This window comes from Bubalus kerabau, chromosome 6 (assembly GCF_029407905.1).
Source record: "Bubalus kerabau isolate K-KA32 ecotype Philippines breed swamp buffalo chromosome 6, PCC_UOA_SB_1v2, whole genome shotgun sequence".
In the NCBI taxonomy this organism is placed as follows: domain Eukaryota; kingdom Metazoa; phylum Chordata; class Mammalia; order Artiodactyla; family Bovidae; genus Bubalus; species Bubalus kerabau.
The window spans coordinates 88,335,047-88,353,834 of NC_073629.1; the positions used below are offsets into that span (position 1 = coordinate 88,335,047).

Sequence of the window (18,788 nt, forward strand, 5' to 3'; positions counted from 1 at the left end):
AAGTGTTGGCATGCCATCTCAGAGAATTAGAATAGCGATCCAGCAGCAGGTAGCCAAGATACCAAATAAAGCAGCTTGAATGTGTCTTTAAAATGGTAGAATTAGATGTCTCAGTCATTTAGAAGTCTGAGTGCAGAGGGCAGCTCCCAGCGGTGAAGTCACACAGGGTCCAAGCTCTTCTAGTGGCTCTTCTTGCCACTCCTCCTGCTCCATCCTCACCACATTGCTGTCATTCTTATCATCCACGATGGGACAGCACCACCTCCTCATTCAAACTAGATGGCTGGGAGGACCCCCCGCCCCCACCACCACCATTTCTTTTAAGGGCAAGGTGAGAAGTTGGACCCATAATTTCTTTTTACATTCTCCTTGGCCAGGACCGAGTCAGTGGGCCGCTTCTAACAGGAGGGAGAATAAGAGCGCCGCCTTTATTCTGGGTGGCCATGGGTCAGAACTGGGTGCTGTGCTAGAGGATGGGGAGGATGGGCATTGGTCTCTGCCACACCTATTCCCATCACTCCCTGTGTTCCCTCACCTTTCTCATAGGGTTGCCAGCCCTAGAGTGCAATTATCACCTGTTTTGCTCACCACCTCCCATTGTTGTGTAAACTAGTTACTCAGCAAAGACAGCTTTACTTGCCATCTCTGTCTCCTCGGTTTAGGGAGGGGAAAACTGAGCTTGCTAATAAGAGGTTCAAGGACTAGAAAATTTTAGGCTTCATGGTTGATATTTCTTTAATTTAGCTCCTATCCTGTCTAGTCCTTTATGACTCCACGCAGGGTTAGTTATATTCCTCTTTCTTATTCATCCCTCATTTTCAGCTCCAAGAGGTTCAGGTGTGGAGACCACATGCTTTGGAAGCAGGTGTGTTGGGCAATTCTGTGAGTGTCAAGGGGGAAATCAGCCCCCTGCAAATGATACAAGTGAGCTGAGAGTTTGAGATTATGACCTCTTTGCAAAACAGGTTTCCTGGTAATCAACAGATTGCATCTCATTGCTGAAGTTTCTGTACCCCATGGGCTCCCATTGCTTTTCTGATTAGCACAGAAGCATCCCTTCTCTTACTCCAGACTGACTCTGGAATTGTGTTTGCTTCAGCCAAATGGCTGATTCTAACTGGTTTCCCTACCTCCAAAGCACAAATGTGAGCTCATTTTTTTTTGGTGGCAAGTGGGGGAAGATTTTGAGAGATACCCATGCCTTTTCTCTCTCCAAGTTAAAAACCAAATGGGGGATGAATACTGCAGTTGAAAAAGATGAGGCATGGTCTTATTTCTGTTAATGCGTCACTGGAGAATTTAGGTTTTGCCTCCTGAACTTTCTCTTTAAGTTGAAATGTATATTGACAGGTTTCCCTTTTCCTTGTAGGAGCACATGTGGCCTCATAGGCTTATTTCATGGATGAGCAGTGAACGAGGATCTTCTGAGGTCAGAAAACTCTGAATGACAGAATGAAAGGGATTGTTCTATAGTGTCAATTGGGTTCTTAGTTGCAGATGCAATAATTTAAACAGAAAAGGATTTATTAATGGGTGTTGGGTAGCCATTAGCATTCCAGGAGGGGCCTAAGAGCCAAGCTTGGATGTCAGCATGTTTACCCAACCACACCATGGCATAATAGGGTGGAGACTACACTGCTGCTGGAGATAGGAGGGTCTTCGTCTGAACTGCTGCAGAAGAGTTACTGTCCTTGCACATGGCAGATACTGCCTATCTATCTCTTCCTCCTTCCAAGCCTCATGCAAGTGTGTCTGCTTGGTCCCTAGAGCACCCTGTAGTCACTTCTGGGTCTCCTACAGAAGGATAAGAAATGCAAATATGGAGTTGGAATGGTGCCGGGAGAGCCCATATCTGCTGTAGCCACACATGTTTGTTCTCTTCTGATTTCGCCCAGAAGATAAATCAGTCTCTTTCCTTTGAGGCAAGAGGATGGAAGCGCTGCTGCCCACTTTTCCCCTCTGAGGAGTGGGGTGGAAGCTGTAAGTGTTCCCCTTGAACATCACACACGTGCATACCAACCCTCAAGGGGCTTCCTGGGCTTTCAGGCTAAAACTCAAACCCCTTAGCCTGGCAGAAAGCCTCTCTTTGGTTTCTACCCTGTTTTTCAGCCTCATTCCTCTCCAGTCTCCTGTTCATTCACTACCTGATTGTCTCTTCTGGGTGCAGTCCCTTGTGAATTACTTACAAGACCCTTGAACTTGCCAATGCTCTCCCATGTCTCCATGTCTCAGTGCTGGCAGCTCCCCACTTTGCCTACCATGAGTGAACTGCCCTCCATGCCCTCCTTTGTGTGACGCCTTCTATTGACCCTTTCAAGAACAAGGCATCATTTCTTCTGGGAATCTTCTTCAACACCGCCTAGACTGGGATGTGCCCAGAGAACCCAGCAATCCCTTCTGTTACTACCATTCGCACATCATATGTGACTTTTAGTTTATCTGACTGCTCAAGTTCCTGTGAGCTTCCTAAAAACATGGTCTTGTCTTTTATCTCTCTGTGCCAGTAGCTAGCACAAAGCCTGGTACACAGGGATTGTGCAAATGAATACAAGAATGAATGGTAGGGTACCGGCAAAGAACACTGGCTCTGACATTGGCATCTGACTTTGCCACTGGGTAGTTCTATAGCTTTGGGCAACTTAAACATCAGAGGATTGTTGTATGAAGGCTAAATAAAATAGTGCATGTAAAGTGCTAAGCATTGAATACATAGTAAATATTCAGTAAAGTTGAGCCATGCTTTTGAGTATAAGAGAATCATTATCATTGCAGGTGTTCAACAAATAATAGTGATGACTAGAACACTTTTCTAGACCAAAGTGTTAAGTGGTGATCTGTGACATTTCCTACCTCCTGTGGAACCTTCCCCAAATACTTTGAAACCACCAGTGGATTGAAAGAAGGAGCGAAAATAGACAGAAATTGACAGAAGTCACCATCAGGCAAAATCCTTTAGAGAGCGAGCTCAGTGGCAGCAGGAGATAATGCCTTCTGACATCAGGTTACAGTAATTGCACTGTCACTGGCATTTTACTAAGAGTTCTGCCTCCTTTACATACTCCTTTCTTGACTCCAGAATTTTTCCCTAAAAAAAAATTGACACCTAGGTGACGCAGAAAACAATGTCAAAACTTCAGTGAAGGTCAAACATTTTCCAAGGGATTGCCTGGAAGCATACATCCCGCTGTGTTCTCTCTGCGAGTGTGAGATGTAAAGACAGTGGGAAGCTTGAAGCTGATGTCGAAAACCAGCTTGGAATACGGCAAATGTCTTCTTTGTGCCAAACTCCCAGCACAGTGTCTTCTTACAGAGTAGATGCATTTCCATCTATGTGTGTGCAAAATCCCTTCTCTTTCTCTCTTTTCCCTGTGGGTCCATGCTTATTTCACTCTATTCAATTCAGCAAACATTTATGGAGTCCCTACTGCTCATAGGGAACCCTCCTGCTTCTCTCCTTCTGTGCCTTTTCTCCCACCACATTAAGGTTATTACTTTATTAGAAGTAAAGACTCGTGTCAATAAAAAAATACATTAGTTGCTGGCATCTACTGTTTTTAAGGGGACAACATAAAAGTATTTTTATTACTAGCATCTGTAGCAAGAGTCCTTGTTATTGGGGATTGAATGGATGTTGAGGAGGCAGAAATTGGTCTGGAGAGAGTATGCAGATCAAGGACCCAGTGTGTGGTCTTGAGCATATCAATCTCTCTGGGTTCCAGGATTCGGGTAATTATAAAGGACCTTTCCAGTCCTAACATATTATGATTCAAAAAAAGAATAAAAAGGAATATAGCAATGATTGGATCTGACAACCTAACATGGAAAGTTGCAGTGCTTTGGAATTAGAAGGTTTGGTTGGGGGAGTTCCCCAGTGGCCTAGTGGTTAGGATCCCAGGCTTTCACTGCATTTGGCCCAGGTTCAATCCCAGGTCGGGGAACTGAGATCCTATAAACCAAGCCGTATGGCCAAAAAAGAAAGAAAAGAAGATTTATGATGAGATATGCATAGTGTAAAGTTGACTATTTTGAAGTTCCCCTGGTGGTCTAGTGGTTAGGATTCAGTGCTTTGACTGCCAAAATTTTAAAAATTAATAAATAGAAGAAGAAGACTTAGTTTGACATTTGACATGTGGGATCTTAGGCTTAAGCTCGCGGCCTCTCCAGATCCTTCTCTCTAAAATGCGGACTCCTCTTCTTGCCTTTCCCGCTCTATAAAGTAGTAGTGAAGCTTCAAGGAGCTGATGCATGTGAAAGTGAATTATGAATGACAAGGGAGTGTACACACACATATAAGCTACTATTACTATTAATAATCATCTTGATTTCAATATTCTACTCTAACGGATGCTTTGGCATTTTACCTTCTGGGTTGTTTGAAGGAAATGTCATTTTTTGGTTCTTGTGGTCTTTTTTCACCTCCTGGAAGCAGGGGATTTCTTGAAGGCGTGGGTGGCCGTGTCCTCTGCCTGTCTTTCCGATTCACAAGACATGGGTCTCGGGCCCCCACGCTTGTCTGAGTACATCATGTTGTATCTGTTGACCTGAAAGGAAGCTATTTGTTCCCTGCTAAATGAGCTGTTACTGTGCGCCTCTGTCTCCCTCCCCCAACACCTGGGGCTGTACTCATGGGAGAATCCAGCCGTGGATCTCAGGAAAAAGTTTATTAGAAGAAGGCAGAAAGCATTTCTCTGCAGGTTACACCCTCCATCACCGGCTGTGGCTCATTAGTCAGAGCCAGGCGGGTCACCTGGGCGTAGGGGCAGGTCTGCAGGCCTCGGCTCCTGCAGGTGCTGCCAAGGGCCTGGGGGCAGATCTTTCTGCAGCCTCTCTCTGGCCTTTCCACTGCCCCCTGCTCTGCAGTTGGCTAATTAGCCCTAATTGGCTGGTGCTGCTGCCTGGGGTTCAGAGCTTGCCACCTGGGGCATCTTTCCCTTATTTTGGCCTCAGGTCTAACGTAGTCTCACAACCTATCACAAGGAGACTTCTCTGCAGAGTCTGCCCTTTGGGCTCTGTCCACCATGAATGGCCTGGCTCTGAGAGCCATGGGAGCAGTTTCTGCCCAGCCCATGGTGACTGGACCTGCCCAATAAGGACCACACTGGGCAGTCTGCCCTGGCCATTTGGGAGTTTAGTTCACTGGGGGTGATGCAACACTGGGGGTTGTTACAGCTGTGCCAGCTGTTGGTCATCTCAGCCCTGGGTATCTTGTGATATCCTATGGACACAGCAGGAGTCCACAGTACAGGAAAGAGGCCCAGAGGGACTGTTTTGTCGCAGCCCTTTCCCCTACCCCTTCCTCTGCACTGCCCACCCCGATGCTCTCTACATACAGGCCAACTGAATTCATCACACAGCCAGGGCTAGAATTCAGGACGCCCAACCTAAGAATGTTTGTCTGACTTCTGCCCTGGGAGACTCTGCTTCCTCATCTCTATACCCTCCTTGGCCAGGTGCTCAGAAAATCCTTGTGAAATACATTTCTGAGAGCCCTGAAACAGAAAGTTTTCATGTTAAGCATCTGAAAGCTGGATTCAAATCCTGCTTCTACCCTTACTTAATATCAACTTATTTAACATCTCTGAATTTTGGTTTCCATGCTATGAAATGGGGATGATGATAATCGAATCTCTTCACAGGGTGCTGTAGGTGTGAACTGAGATATAACACCAAGCTCAGAGTAAGAGTTCACTGAATGCAAGTAATAATCAATTTTGTAGAAGTCATGATCATTTTTGATTAGCTACCTAACCCTCCACCCATCACACAAATGAGGATACTAAGGCTCGGGGTGAGGGGCTGGACATTGACTTGTCCAGTGCTAAATGGCTAGTTACAGACAGAAGCAGGTCCAGAATCTAATCTTTACTGTATTCTGCTCCACTGGGATCCAGATCTGAGAAGCACGTCTGTCCTGAAGTTGTTCTTCAACCAGAGGCACTTAGGTCTTTCTGTTGTCCATTTCTCCTTGTTTAGACCCCTCCAGATGAGAAGGAAATGGCAACCCACTTGAGTGTTCTTGCTTGGAGAATCCCAGGGACAGGGGAGCCTGGTGGGCTGCCATCTACGGGGTCGCACAGAGTCGGACACAACTGAAGTGACTTAGCAGCAGTAGCAGCAGCAGATTCTAGGAATGCTGCCGATATGGGGCTGGGTAAAGATCACAGGCTCTGGAATTAGTCATTCAGAGCTCAGAGCCTGGCCTCTGCGTATCAGCCTTAGTGGTATCTGGAAAATCCCAAATCTGAGGGCTTACTTCCTCTGTCTTCAGCCTTCAGTGTCCCCCCCACCCCCACCCCCCGCCAATAGCCTCAGGATAAAGTGCAAGCCTTTACCACTTACCCATCACCTGGTCTGGGCGTTCTGGTCTCCGGGAATCACTCAGAGGTGCCTGTGTGTGCCCTGCTCTCATTCCCTTCTGAGCCTTCGCACATGCTGGGACGGGTGTGTTTTTTTTTTTTTTAATGGAGTGCAGTTGCTTTACAGTGTTGTTAGTTTCTACTGTACAATGAAGTGAATCAGCTATATACATATATCCCCTCTTTTTTGGATTTCCTTCCCATTTAGGTCCCCACATTGCACTGAGTAGAGTTCCCTGTGCTATATATATACAGAAGGTTCTCATTAGTTATCTATTTTACATAGTATCAATAGTGTATATATATATATATATATATATATATATATATATATACCACGGGGTCCCAATTTATCCCTCCCACGTTCCCCCCTTGGTGTCCATATGTCTGTATCTCTATTTCTGTTTTGCAGACATGATCATCAATACCATTTTTCTAGATTCCACATATATGTGTTAATGTACGACATTTGTTTTTCTCTTTCTGACTTCACTCTGTGTGACCGGGACATAGTTCATTGAATGAATGGTGCTGAATGACTCAAAGCTCTTCCAGCTTTCCAGAGCTGTGACTTCAGAATGCCCAGGGAACAGACAGGTGGGTGCAGCAGGAGGAGGGCCCACCCCTTCCAAGGCTGCCTGGCCCCTGCCCAGGCCACCTTTAACTTTCTCCCGATAGCCAAACACACTGCCTACTGGGCAGGCTTTTTTGTTGTTGTTGTTCACAGGACTGTTTCCCACTCAGTGTGAAATCTCTTTTCTGTTGGACCCTCTCTCTGCTCTGCCTCCAAGCACCCTGCCTTTCCCCGTGATGTCACCCATCCAGGGGATCACCATCCTGTTGGCTTGTCTGGGAGCTCCAAGAAGCACTGGCCAAATATGTTCTGCTTCACATTGTAGCTTCCACGCTTGGTGGTCAGGAACCAATAAATATTTGCTAAAGGAATGAAGGAATGAATGGATCCAGGGCTGCAGCAGTGGCAGAGAGGCCAAAAACCTGAGCTCCAGGAGAAGGTATGATTCCGGGTCCTAGCACGACTGATGTCTCTTGCTCAGCTGATTGTAAACATCAGGCCAAGCCTTTATTTTTCTTATTATGTTTAAAACCCACCAGTTGCCCAATAGTATAATTTTCTAAGTGGTTTCATTTCAGCTCTGCTAATTGAAGGGAACCCAGCTCTTTTTGAAGCCTTACTTTGTATGTGGCTGTCACTGGTGAGAGTTGAGACTGGTTGTCAATCATTGACAATAGCTCGCTGTTCTGGAATAATTTAACTTTAGGTCTTTCTTTCACTCATGCATTCATACCCTGTTACATGTTTTCATACTGAGCTGAGAACAATCTGGGGTGAGAAACTGTCATGTGTTCCAGAAGCTGAAATGCAGATTTCTTATGTGATTTCAGGTAGTCCAAGGAGCTTGGTGGGGGACCGTCACAGGTTTGGAAGTCAGGCCCCTGATTTGAGTCTGTTGCTTCACCACCCTCTTCTTCAGCTGTGAGACCTTGATACAGTGTAGTCAGTTTCTGAGTGTATTTCCTTATGCAATTAAAGGGTCTGTGAGTACTTTGCACCAGAGATTATCATGACAATTAGTGAGATAATGAAAAGACCTGGCTAAGAGCAGACCCTTGGGGAGCTGCAGACCCTCACACTGCGTGCAGGTTCCATAGGCATCTCATTGCAGGCGGGGATCCCAAAGGGGCCCCACAGGGTCTCTGGGAATCAGGCAGACCTGCGTTCAAACCTCGGCGCTGCTACTTCACCTCCCAGCTGGGAGACTCTGAGTAATTCACATGCATCTAGAATTCTTTTACTATAAATTGGGGCCGAGGATACCTACTCATCAATTTTTTATGGATATCGAGATTATGTGAACTCTCAACATAGTTAATCCTCAATAAAGGTTAGTCCTTGCCTTGAGGTCCGTTTCCAGATCCTCTACTTCCTGGCTAGATGAGCAGTTCACTCACTCTCTCTGGACTGTTTCTTCATATAAATGATGGAGATGATGACACGGCAGTGTACACGTACTGAATTTTACCATGCGCCGTGAACACTTTACATTTATTACCTTATTTACTCACAGTAATCCTATGAAATTGGTGGTATTATCATCTGCATTGCACAACTGAGGATACAGAGGTACAGGGAGGTTAAGTAACTTGCTCAAGGTCACACAGTTAATAAGTGGCAGAGGTAGGGGTCACACTGTCTGGCTCTGGAGCTGACGGTATTAACCATCACATTATACTGCCAACCAGGAGGCTGTAATTCTTACCTTGCAGAGCTGTTGAAGGGTGCAGAAAGACTAACTAGAGAATATCTATACCTTTGTAGATATCTAATCAATATTAGTATTGTTATGCTATACCTCCTTAGAGCTTAGCACAGCCTAGGTTTAACAAACACTTATTTTGTGGCTGCATTTGGCCATATGTCTGCTTCTGATTAAGGTGTGATTTTCAGGACCAGGCATTTGTCTAGAGTTATTGTCCTTTGTATGGGTTCTTTGTTAGTGGTCAAGCCATTGGATAAGTCTGATCTTAAATACAGAATTGAGCTTTGTTGTACAGGTGGGTCCTCTTTGAGCATAAAGGAGGTAGGGTCAGGTCTGCCATTTGCTCTGACTCCTGGAACAAAAATAGTCCTCCTGCTTCTCTAAGCTGGAAAATCTTGAGAGATTGGCGGTGACCTCCAGCCTGCTGATGATTACACACAAAGCCGAGAGCAATTTTTAAGGTCTCCTTACCATTTTGCTCTCTCTTTAAAAATTAAATGCCTGACACTGAAGTATTTTATTCCCAGATCAGCTGACCTTTAAAAGGAGGGCTTGGAAGTGAGACTGCCTGGTGACTTCCTGACCTCTGAAGTTCCAAGGGTAGGAGAGGCCATGGGAAGGGAGCGTGCCCTCATTCCTTGTGTCAACTTAATGAAAAAGAAATGAAAGCATCAGTCTTGATGACTGAGTTTGGTAGTGAGGAAGCCATGGGAAGGATCCGGGAGCAAGGATATGACAGGGTATTGAAGACTCAGTGAGACTGGGAAATGGGTAGGGTCTGTGTGGCATGGTGGAATGGGTGCTGGACTGGGAGGAGGAAGACAGAGAAGAAAGAGCTGGGTTCTAATCTCAAGTCTACCACTCACTGTCTGTGTGTTTATGGGGAAGTTTCTAAACGCTTTGGAGTTAGATGCTGTTTTCTGTGGGTATTGTGTAAACAGCATAGCAGAGTGGTAAAAGCAGGCTTTGGGGTGAATCGAGTTGTACCACTTCCTACCTGGGTGATTTAGGTAAATTACTTATCTCCCTGACCCTCAGTTGTCATATCTGTAAAATGAAGGTCTTGGAGGCCAGGCCTTTGTTCGTCCTGTCCTTAGAATGCCCACATCACCTCTTTCTACCCTGATCTCTATGTCTTTGCATGGGTACACCCACTGTGTTCTTCGTTTGGAATCCAGCCCTAACTGCTCTTTAGATGCAAAATGTTTCCTGATGCCCAGTGACTGAGATGCCTCTCTCGCCCCCAATCCCTGTTCTCTTAACACCAAGAAGGTGTTTATCACTCTCCTTAGGGACCCTGGGAGCCTGCATCTGGTTCCTCTCCAGCTCCTCAGAGCCCACACTGGACCCGATTCTCAGATGCAGTCCCAAATGCTTGTTGATGAAATGAAATAATTTCTTCACAGCTCTGAAATTCAATGCTTCTAAAGCTTGTGCCTTTACTGGTACCTAATTTCTAAAAACAGACTAAAAACTAATACAGTGTTTCAGGTTTAAAAATAAAATAAAATTAAAAAAAAAAAAAGAAATACATAGTTTTCTTCCTTTCCCCCAAAAGGTAATAATTATAATCCTTTACATTGATATAGATGTTCACACTTGACAAAACGTTTTTCACATTAGGTACATTTAGTACCCTACTGTCTTAGTAGCTTCTCAACACTTGAGCTTTGAAATAATAGAAAGCCACAGCTGGATTGCATCCAGATAGATCTAGTTTTTGAACTACTAGAATCATCTCCAGGTAACACATCCTTGCCTTGAACTGACCATATCCACAGAACTATTTCCCTGTCCCCCTCTCCCCAGATGGTCTTTTTACCAAGTTCTGAGGTCTCATTGATTGCCAAGTCATGGGCTAGATTGGGCTGCTGGTCACCCTGATCTCAGGCGTTTCCTTTATTGGTTTGGTTTTTAAGCAACAGTATTTGCTTCCGATATGTGATCTCCAAATTAACAGCCTCATAGAGGAGCCTGCTGTTGACAGAGTTGTCAGCAGGGGAAAAAAAAGAATGTAAGATTGTCCAACAGAAATAAATCTCAGAGTGTTTTGCCAAGCCATCCAATCATTCATACATTTGCTGTTGCATGCAGAATACTGGGAAGGAGGGGAAGGAATGCGGGGTGGGGTGGGGGGGAGGTCAGCAGAGGAAGAGCTGAGACTGCCTTGTATTGTGTGCAAATTAAAGTTCTTCTCCCCTATGCCCAGCTTCTCCCTTCCTTCCAGAAAGCCCCACATGAGATGGATATGGTATCACTTCCTTCTTTATTTATTTTCTCTCTGCCTTTTCCCATTGTCACTTAGGCTCCTGATGGGCTACTTGGTGGAGTAAAACAAAGAGATCTCAGTGTGCTGTGGGTTCAGGGCTCGTAGGCAGAGCTGGAAACAAGCCTTTCCCCTACTAAGTTCGCCTCCCTCAACCACATGCCATTTTACCAGGGCTTCCCTTTGCTACTTGAATCTGTTTCTAGGCCCCAGTTGAATTTTGAATATGCTATTCCCCTGCCTAGAATACCTGGCAGAATACATTTCTTCCAGTCGTCAAAGCCCACCTGGAGTTTCCTTCCCTCCATGGAACCTTCTTAGACTAACCCAGCTTTATGCACACTCTCCGCTCCTTGATTTTGGATGGCTTTGGGACTAGAACCCTGCAGATAACCTTTTGGCTCTGTTGCCTCCAGTTTCCTTCTTTGTACCTTTCTCCTATGTGTATTTCACATTAGTTACTTTTATAAAATGCCGAAGTTGTTGAAGGAAGAATGAAATTTTCCCTAGATAGTTCTGTGTTTTAAAATGAGTCTGCTTCTAGCAGAATCCTGGACAGTCAACATCTCTTAGCCACAGTTTCCTTCTCTGTAAAATGGGGTAGCAATGTGTACCTTACAGAGTACTCATGAGGATGAAATGAGTTAATGTGACTAGCATGGAGGGCTACATCTGACACTTAGTGGCAGTCAATAAATATCATCAATAAATATTGGGTTTCTCCCTAAGACACTGGTGGGAGGTGGTGCTGAGGATTAAATAAAGGATGATATCATTAGGGTATGTGGGGTCAGACAGCCTGAGTTCAAATCCAGAATCTATCACCCTGTACCTAGAGTAAGTTATTTTAAACTCTTTAAGCCTCAGTCTCCTCATCTGTAAAGTAATGATGTTCCTGGGACCTGCCTCATAAGGATGATACAAAATAATCCTTAAAAGCATTTGGCAAAGTGCCTTGCAGGAGCAAGAGCTCAATAAATGTGAACTATTTTTTGAGGAGGTGGATAATATGTTCATTTGTTTACTTAACGAACATTGTGCTCCAGCTGCTCTGATGAAGGAACTGTGTCCTACTCTGTAGACTGCAGAGATTCACATCATGCCTTTGATAAGTCCGATGGCTGCAAATTGCAAGAAGGGTCTAAGACTTGGATTTCTGCACACCCATCTTAAGCTTGGCCTCTGTGCCTTACTTATTTTGCAGCCTTGAGAAAGTGAACCTCTCAAAGCCTCCTTTTTAACATCTGGGAAATGGGACAATAACATCTGCCTTTAACAGGAAAAATGCAAGTGAACTAGTGCCAACATTTGTCAGGGTACTTTTTGAACAGAAAGGTGTGCTACCAAGGAGAGATATTCTATATCTGTTGTTATTACTTTTATAATAATCAGCCAAGCAACATTAGTATAGCATCTCTTCTGTTCCACCCAGGGCTGGGTCTGAGGAGGTCTCTCACATTTTTTTGAACAGAGTAATTGTAGTCAGTGGAAATGCCCTGAATTCTGAGATGTGCAAGGCTGGTGCTCCAAGCACAGATCAAACCAGCCCATCACAGAGTGGTTCAGGCCCAAAGCAATCAGCTGAGAGTGAGCAGTTAGAAGGTTCCCCCCAATCCTGACTCTGCCTTGTGTCCAAGACACATTTAGCCTACCAAATGGAGAGATTAAAAAACAAAAACAAAAACTGAAGGTCCTGTGAAGGTCAGTGAGATGACCAGTGTTAAATCGCTGGGATAATATGCGGTATGTACTGTGTTGCAGTTTCCATTTTCCAGTGTCACCTCTGCTCTACAAGGTTATAGAAGTGAGTGACTATAGTCTGCATCACATTCAGAAGATGCTCCATGGATGGGAATAGATAGAGAGCATTGTTGCTGTTCATCTTATTAATAACCTTCCTTCTTTCACCTCCTAAACCCCTTGCCAAAAAGTGCAATTCCTTTAATGAGGTTGCCTTTTAAGCTTTACCCATTGAAGCTACTACTGCTACTAATTGCTTCTGCTTGTTCAACACCTCCTCTATCCTAAACCCTCCTGTTAGGCACTTAATATGCAGTATCTTTAGCACTCAAGGCACTTCTGTGAGGTAGGTGTGAACCTAGGCTCAGAAAAGCCAGGGGAAATTTGCTCAAGGGCACACATCTTAGAAATGGAAGAATGGGGGGTTGAACCTAGTTTGTCTGATTGCAAATTCTATGCTGGTTTCCCTGTACCCCACTGCCACTGGGAAGCCAACAAGCAGCCCAATTGCCTCATAAATAGCACACAGTTGAGAGAAGCAGTGATTTCTCTGTGAGTGGATTAGAAGTAATTCCCACTTTGAGAATGCAGAGGGTAGGAGGAGCAGACAGGCCAAGGTAAAAAAGCCAGAGAAGCAATTCTTCTTTCAAAGGAGAAAAAAAAAAAATCTGTATTTGGATTCTTTTTTACACATCCAACCCAGCAGAAAATTGGTTTGTGGAAGATGTAGGTCGTGGCTCTGGCCCCAGCATCTGGACGCCTTATATTGTACACTATATTACCAGAGTAATATCGTGCACTTTATTAGCACCAGCAGGATTTGGGATTCCCGTGGGGACTGTTCTTTGCTGTCAGATGTATAAGGCCATTTAATCTCCTTTATCAGATCTGGTTCTGCCTCCCCCACTCCCACCTCTTCTTGCAGACCAATAAAGAGAATTTCTTCAGATTCATTGGTCTGAAAACCAGCTTTTAAATACTTCTCCACCCTCCCCAACCTTTGTATCTAATAAGCAAGCAAACCAAGGAGGTGTCAATGCCTTGAAAATCAGCCTTGTGCAATTGAGTAGCAATTTGCTTCAGAAATTTGTAATTGGAACTTCGTCTTCCTTAGGCAGAGATGGGAGTTAAGAATTTGCTAATTACACCTCTCCAGCTCCAGTCTTAGCCAGGCGCTATGATCACTGGGGGACAAGGGTGGCATTCCTTCATTAGAAACTCAGTTACACCTTTGGTTCTGACTGGGAGAGATGGCTAGAGTTCCTTGAGGAAGAAGGAGGATTTTCTCTGGACAGAACTTGGATCTATGGAGCTTCTGTGGCTGCATTTTTTGATAGAACTAAACATGTTCACACAGACTAGTTCCAAATAGGAAAAGGATATATCAAGGCTGTATATTGTCACCCTGCTTATTTAACTTATATGCAGAGTACATCATGAGAAATGCTGGGCTGGAGGAAGCACAAGCTGGAATCAAGATTGCCGGGAGAAATATCAATAACCTCAGATATGCAGATGACACCACCCTTATGGCAGAAAGTGAAGAGGAACTAAAGAGCCTCTGGATCTCTGGATGAAAGTGAAAGAGGAGAGTGAAAAAATTGGCTTAAAGCTCAACATTCAGGAAACTAAGATCATGGCATCCGGTCCCATCAGATCAGATCAGATCAGTCACTCAGTCGTGTCCGACTGTTTGCGACCCCATGAATCGCAGCACACCAGGCCTCCCTGTCCATCACCAACTCCCGGAGTTCACTCAGACTCACGTCCATCGAGTCAGTGATGCCATCCAGCCATCTCATCCTCTGTCGTCCCCTTCTCCTCTTGCCCCCAATCCCTCCCAGCATCAGAGTCTTTTCCAATGAGTCAACTCTTCAAATGAGGTGGCCAAAGTACTGCAGTTTCAGCTTTAGCATCATTCCTTCCAAAGAAATCCCAGGGCTGATCTCCTTCAGAATGGACTGGTTGGATCTCCTTGCAGTCCAAGGGACTCTCAAGAGTCTTCTCCAACACCACAGTTCAAAAGCATCAATTCTTCGGCACTCAGCCTTCTTCACAGTCCAACTCTCACATCCATACATGACCACAGGAAAAACCATAGCCTTGACTAGACGAACCTTTGTTGGCAAAGTAATGTCTCTGCTTTTGAATATGCTATCTAGGTTGGTCATAACTTTCCTTCCAAGGAGTAAGCGTCTTTTAATTTCATGGCTGCAGTCACCATCTGTAGTGATTTTGGAGCCCGGAAAAATAAAGTCTGACACTGTTTGCACTGTTTCCCCATCTATTTCCCATGAAGTGATGGGACCAGATGCCATGATCTTCGTTTTCTGAATGTTGAGCTTTAAGCCAACTTTTTCACTCTCCACTTTCACTTTCATCAAGAGGCTTTTTAGTTCCTCTTCACTTTCTGCCAAAAGGGTGGTATCATCTGCATATCTGAGGTGATTGATATTTCTCCCGGCAATCTTGATTCCAGCTTGTGCTTCTTTCAGTCCAGTGTTTCTCATGATGTACTCTGCATATAAGTTAAACAAACAGGGTGACAATATACAGCCTTGACGAACTCCTTTTCCTATTTGGAACCAGTCTGTTGTTCCATGTCCAGTTCTAACTGTTGCTTCCTGACCTGCATAGAAATTTCTCAAGAGGCAGATCAGGTGGTCTGGTATTCCCATCTCTTTCAGAATTTTCTACAGTTTTCTATAAAACGCTTAGCCCAGTGTCTACCATATAATAACTAGTGTTACTTAAAAGAGACAAAGGAACTGAATAATAGTCCGTTTCATTTGTGTGAAAGAACTGGAGAGAACTGTGGATAAAGATTTGGGAGATAAATATTTGATTCAAGTCCCTTCTTAGCTGTGTGATCTTGGGTAATTCATTTCACTCTTCTGGGCCTCTTTCTGTCAGATGAGGATAAGGTTGGAAGAATCAAAGAAAATGGTTAAATGGGAAGGAACCTGGGAAATTGTGAGGTATTGTACATCTAGAGGGAATTCATTTTGTTATATCATTATCATTATAAGTGTAGGTTTAGAGAATGTGAAAAAGACGGAAAGATATTGGGTTCCCAGGAGGTAAATTGGAGGTTGAACCAACCCTGAGCTTGGTACAATGAGTGTCTGTCTGTAGGACATGATTTTCAACAGGATTTCTCCACCATAGTAGGCTGGGAGGAGACAGACAGTATAACAATTACACAGGTAATTATTCTCAAAATGTTGATGTATGTATTCACAGCTCCTCTTCCTCCCAATTCCACCCAATGGATTACCTGAGGCATATCAGAATTAGCAGTGGACATTGGTGATACGCATTTATAAAAACTAGATACCCCTTTCCCTAAGATTGAGTTTTGCAGTTTCAAAGAGCATTGAAAAGCCCACTTGGTGCTAGACACACATCTTTCTGCCTCTTGTCATTTTTGGCCATTTTCCTGTCCTTAGGTCTTAAAGGTTGTCCCAATTCATTAAACACTTGGCCTCCATATTTGGCCTCTTCCTCTCTATCACTCTATCTGGTGTATCGAGCCAGTATCCCACCACTGCGCAGTTCTAACACCTGGAACATTAGATGTTTGGATGAAAGGGCTGTGGTACCTGTAGTATGAGCAGAGCTGGAACATCTCCAGGAGCAAACCAGGCTTTTGAGAGTTAGAACTGAAGGTTCTGTAAGACCTTGAGAAGTCATCCCAGTCATCTCTGGCTCAGTCCCATGCTGTTGATACTGCTGTGCATTTGCACAGCTTTCCACAGGGCAAAAGGCACTTGCCCACAGGCTGTGCCAGTGAGCTCAGGCATCTCTGTCACATCACCAGAGCGAGTGCTGCTGCCCCATTTTACAGATGTAGTGAAGGATTCCAGTTTGTGAGGGATGGAGCTATGCTCATCCAATGGGGAGACTCCCTGTCCACCAGGCACTGAGCATGTTTCTTGCCCAGAAGGGAGGCTGTGTCAGTGTGGGGAGGTGTGGCATGGTTTGCTTATATGAATCAGTGACTGTTCTTCCAAACAGGACATGCTCTGGAGCTGCCGTCATACTACAGACTGACACGGAGAATCTGTTTAAATTTCCCTTCTTTGCAACACAGTCCCTTGAATCTTCCCCCATTGTTTAGGGTCAGGTGTTCAGTTCCATAAGGGGTCTGTAAGCAATAAGTGGGCGGATCATTTCTAGTAATATATGTGACCCTACCACCCCGGGGGAAGACAGCGCAACCCAAGGAATCCTGTTTCATATTTTCTCAGGCATGCTGTCATTCAGAGGGGACTCAGAAAAAAGGAAAAATATGTGTATGTCCATGTGCATATTACGCATTTGTATGTGTGTGAGTATGTGTGTGTATTTTTAAGAAAACTCAATCAATGCCAGAAAGCAAGAGAAAACTGTAGCTCTCCAAGAATGCTTCTGGGTTTTAAAAAGAGAAAAAAAAAAAATCAGTTCACTAGCTTTCAACCTGGGCTGGCCAATAGTCACAATGATAATGCCTTATGACTACACTTAGGCTTATAAAATGTATTCACATTGATAATAATAAAAAGCATAGTATCATTATTATTTATTACTGAGAACTTACCTTGTGCTAACACTTACCACCCCCCTTTTTATTTCTTATTTTATTGAATCCTCCCAGAATCTCTACAAGATTATCCTTATTTCTTCTTTCCCTCTCTCCTCTTTCCTTCCCTCCCATCCTTCTCTCTCTTTCTCTTTTTCTCCCTCCCTCCTTTCTTTCTCCCCCTGCCCCCCTTTCCTGCTCACTCCCCAACCCCTCCTCCTCCCTCTCTTCCTCTTTCTCAGAAGGAAAAAGTGGTCTTCACTTTCCTGGGGTGATAGCCTCTTATAACAAGAAGAACATTTAAAGATCATCTATTTTACAGTAATGGTTCAGAACCATGCTTCACATCAGAATCGCCTGGGTTAAGAAGCATTCCTGCCTGGATCCTATTCCATAACAATTAAATCAGAATCTTTGGGACCATCAGTCATTTTTTAACTCTCCAGTTGTTTCTAAAGGGCAGCCAAGATTAAAAACCACTCATCTGGACCCACTGATCACCCTTCTACAATATCCCTACAGAATTGTATCCACCTTGTGTTCAAAGGCCCCCCAGTGGCAAAAACTTACAATCCTAGGAGGCAGCTGATTTCATTTTTGAACTCCTCTATTTAGGAAATGAACAACCAAGAAAACAAAACAAAATCTTGTTCTGGGTCAGGCGGTGTCACTTCTGCTATCTCATTTACTCCTCATAGGAGTTTTATTATTATCTCTACTTTACAGATGAAGAACCTGAGGCTTACTTATTTCTTCATTCTGCAAAGGTTTATTCCATTGATACTGCTAATGAAAAACCTATTGTAAGCCCTGAACATGCACAGATGAACAGGCAGGCATGGTCTCAGCCATCAGGGAACTTTCTTTATTTGGGGAAGACAGTCAGAAAACCAGATGACACAGCTAACTAACCATGGGTGCATTGAGAGTTTGCAGAAGGTGGACCTGGACTTGTGTGGAGCAGCCTCTGAGCTGAGCCCTTAAAGACAAGGAGGGATTGACTAAGGTAGAGGTTGTGCTGCAGATGAGGCAACTGTGGACAAAACAGTCACAAGGCAGGAAGGTGCTTGTTTTCTCTGAGGGACTGCAAGGTGACCGACATGTCACCAACCCTGGGAGACAGACTCCAGAGGCTGGCAGTTGTGGAGGGAGGGCAGGCTCAACCTAGTCCACTCATTCAGACCAGGAGAAGCTCTTGAAGGAAATTAACCACAAACATACGCAGACACCAAACACCTAAAACTTTGGAAGCAAAACATGTCTCACCTGTGCTGTAGAGTGGATAGAGCATGGGCTTTGGAGCCATTGAGACCTGAGGTCACATCCCTGCCCATCATCTTGACTTGGACAAGCCATTTATCCTGACTCAACCCTCATTGGTTTTTTATTTGTAAAATGTAGACAAGAACACCTAGGGTTGTTTCAAGAGTTACTGTATAGAAAGCACTCAAATGTACTAGTGTGTTTAGTCACTCAGTCATGTCCGACTCTTTGCGACCCCATGGACTTAACTTTCCCCTATGGAGCCCTCCAGGCTCCTCTGTCCATGGGATTCTCCAGGCAAGAATACTGGAGTGGGTTGCCAT

The 18,788-nt window shown here is 44.5% G+C and overlaps 1 long non-coding RNA gene across 2 annotated transcripts in view; it reads left to right on the forward strand.

Moving 5' to 3' along the window:
- Positions 1–1,419: 1,419 nt before the first annotated feature.
- Positions 1,420–18,788, forward strand: part of LOC129655390 (uncharacterized) — a 90,254-nt gene continuing 72,885 nt past the window's right edge. Inside the window, exons 1-3 of one of the 2 annotated variants that reach the window (XR_008715972.1) lie at positions 1,420–1,980; positions 6,870–6,953; positions 7,256–7,369. This is a non-coding gene — a long non-coding RNA (uncharacterized LOC129655390). The remainder of the gene's footprint in view (positions 1,981–6,869; positions 6,954–7,255; positions 7,370–18,788) is intronic. The other variant, XR_008715973.1, reaches the window with a different exon arrangement.